Genomic DNA, 2500 nt, shown 5'->3' on the forward strand with positions numbered 1-2500 from the left:
CCTTAACCTAACCCACGTTGTGCCTTAACCTAACCCATGTTGTGCCTTAACCTAACCCATGTTGTGCCTTAACCTAACCCATGTTGTGCCTTAACCTAACCCACGTTGTGCCTTAACCTAACCCACGTTGTGCCTTAACCTAACCCACGTTGTGCCTTAACCTAACCCATGTTGTGCCTTAACCTAACCCATGTTGTGCCTTAACCTAACCCATGTTGTGCCTTAACCTAACCCATGTTGTGCCTTAACCTAACCCACGTTGTGCCTTAACCTAACCCACGTTGTGCCTTAACCTAACCCACGTTGTGCCTTAACCTAACCCACGTTGTGCCTTAACCTAACCCACGTTGTGCCTTAACCTAACCCACGTTGTGCCTTAACCTAACCCACGTTGTCCCCTAAAGTAACCCACGTTGTCCCCTAACGTAACCCACGTTGTCCCCTAACGTAACCCATGTTGTCGCCTAAACCTGCTCTGTAATTGTTATACGACTCGTTCAATTAGTGTAGTGTTGCCCACCCGCAACCCTCGCAATATAGTTCGCTACTCGCACTGCCCGCTCCCCTGTGTATCGCTTCATGTTAAACACCTTGCAAGTCTTGCTGACTTTCCACATGCTCCTGCTGTACACTGTAATGTGGATGGCAGCAGGACGTACATGCCGCCCCTCCCCACGTCCCCACCTTGCCCCCCTGCCTTCGCAAGCTGGTTGGTGAGAAGTTTGCATGTTCAATGCCCTTCGCATGCGACGTACTCAGGCTACGTTGTGGTGCGGCCTGTGTCAACCGTCCGCTAATGTCGTACGCGTAAACCACAATCTGTACTGCACATTCGTCCTTATGTACCGAATGATACATCGTGGCACATGTGTGACCGTACAACGACTGCGCCCAAAAACGGCGGACCATACAGTGCAAATATTGTGCACGCAGCTACGTGTCGTCTCCCTATGAGAGCTGGATTGCAGTGTGGTACGCCATAGAGACGTGTGGGAGGAACGGACGCCGTGGATGGCGATCAGCATGAGCTGTCTGTTGATGTATTCGGACCTAGTCGTCTCTCCTCACACACCGTGATGGCATGGTGCACCGCGTTCCATATCTGCGACATGCTACAGAGGCCGGTTGACAGTCGTTCGAGCAATGGACATCGCATACGTACGGGGGCCACCTTCCACGTATTGTCTAGGCGTGCACATTTTGTTGCGTGTATGTGGGCAGACGTAGTGTGGCGTGACACCTGACACAGGCATGCAATAATCGTTGAAGTTGCAAATGGCGATGGACGCCTGCGTTTTCTGGTGAAGTTACGCAAATGAACAAATGGTAACCTGTTGTGGTGCGGTTGTTCTCGCTAGGGGTGAATCGGTGATGGCGACGATAGGTTGAGGTACGAACCGGTTGTTCCAGCGATACCCACCATGCCGACGAAACTGAACGGCATCTGGGTGTGAAGCGATACGCGGCGGTGGCTGGGTGGGACCGTCCCCGGCCGGTGAGGGGGCGCCTCCCGGCGTGCTGGCCGCGCGGTGCGTGGGCGCACGCGCTACAGCCGGCTGGTGGGGGCGGCCAGTGGCAGGCGCGCCGGCCGACGGACGCGGCAGGCGTCGCAGCTGCGCGCCGGCGCACCCTGCGCGCGGCGCCGTGCGGCCAAAGTAGGTCCTCGCGGGCCCGGTGCGAAGCGCGGTGGACATCTTCAGTGTGCTGGTCCGATTGAGGACTGTGTGCGTTGAGGATGCGCCGCCGCCCGGCGCTCGGCGCCGCGACGCCGTCTGCTGCTCGGTCGCCCCAGCGGTTCTCGCTGGTGGTTTGTATCGCAGCTGTGCGGATGTGTTGGCGCGTGCGCTGTGCTGGGAGAGTTCGCTTCGGCACCCAAGTGGGGCTTTTGTCCTTCTGTGGCGCTGGCGTTGGAGCTGCCGGTCACCGTAGGTGGCGCGTGTTGTCTCCCGCCGGCAATGCCACGACAGCACGCTCCCGGGCCTCTGTCGGCAGCGGCAAGCTCAGTTGGGAGCACGGGTGGTCGCACCGAAAGCGTCTACTCGCCTAACTCCGGGCGATTGCGCCTCTCTCGAACCCGACCAAGTACTTGGGACGGCGCTGCGCGCCGCCGGGACCTGAGAGGGTTTCGAGGTGTATTGTGCAGGGGAGCTCAGCCTCCTCCTGTTTGCAGAATGATTGAGCGGACGCTTGCGTGTTCGCGCGGGCCCCCGGGACACACTCCCGGGCGGCCGGCTGCTCAGCTCTAGTTGACGCAGCTCCCTGGTTGATCCTGCCAGTAGTCATATGCTTGTCTCAAAGATTAAGCCATGCATGTCTCAGTACAAGCCGCATTAAGGTGAAACCGCGAATGGCTCATTAAATCAGTTATGGTTCCTTAGATCGTACCCACGTTACTTGGATAACTGTGGTAATTCTAGAGCTAATACATGCAAACAGAGTCCCGACCAGAGATGGAAGGGACGCTTTTATTAGATCAAAACCAATCGGTCGGCTCGTCCGG

General features: G+C 57.3%; 1 non-coding gene across 1 annotated transcript in view; it reads left to right on the plus strand.

Annotated features, from left to right (window-relative positions):
- The first annotated feature begins 2256 nt into the window (after window positions 1-2256).
- LOC124744097 overlaps window positions 2257-2500 on the plus strand; it is a 1909-nt gene continuing 1665 nt past the window's right edge. The window contains exon 1 of the ribosomal RNA XR_007010609.1: window positions 2257-2500. This exon is cut by the window's right edge and continues 1665 nt beyond it. This is a non-coding gene — a ribosomal RNA (small subunit ribosomal RNA).

The sequence above is a fragment of the Schistocerca piceifrons genome, unplaced genomic scaffold, assembly GCF_021461385.2.
Source record: "Schistocerca piceifrons isolate TAMUIC-IGC-003096 unplaced genomic scaffold, iqSchPice1.1 HiC_scaffold_271, whole genome shotgun sequence".
Classification (NCBI taxonomy): Eukaryota; Metazoa; Arthropoda; class Insecta; order Orthoptera; family Acrididae; genus Schistocerca; species Schistocerca piceifrons.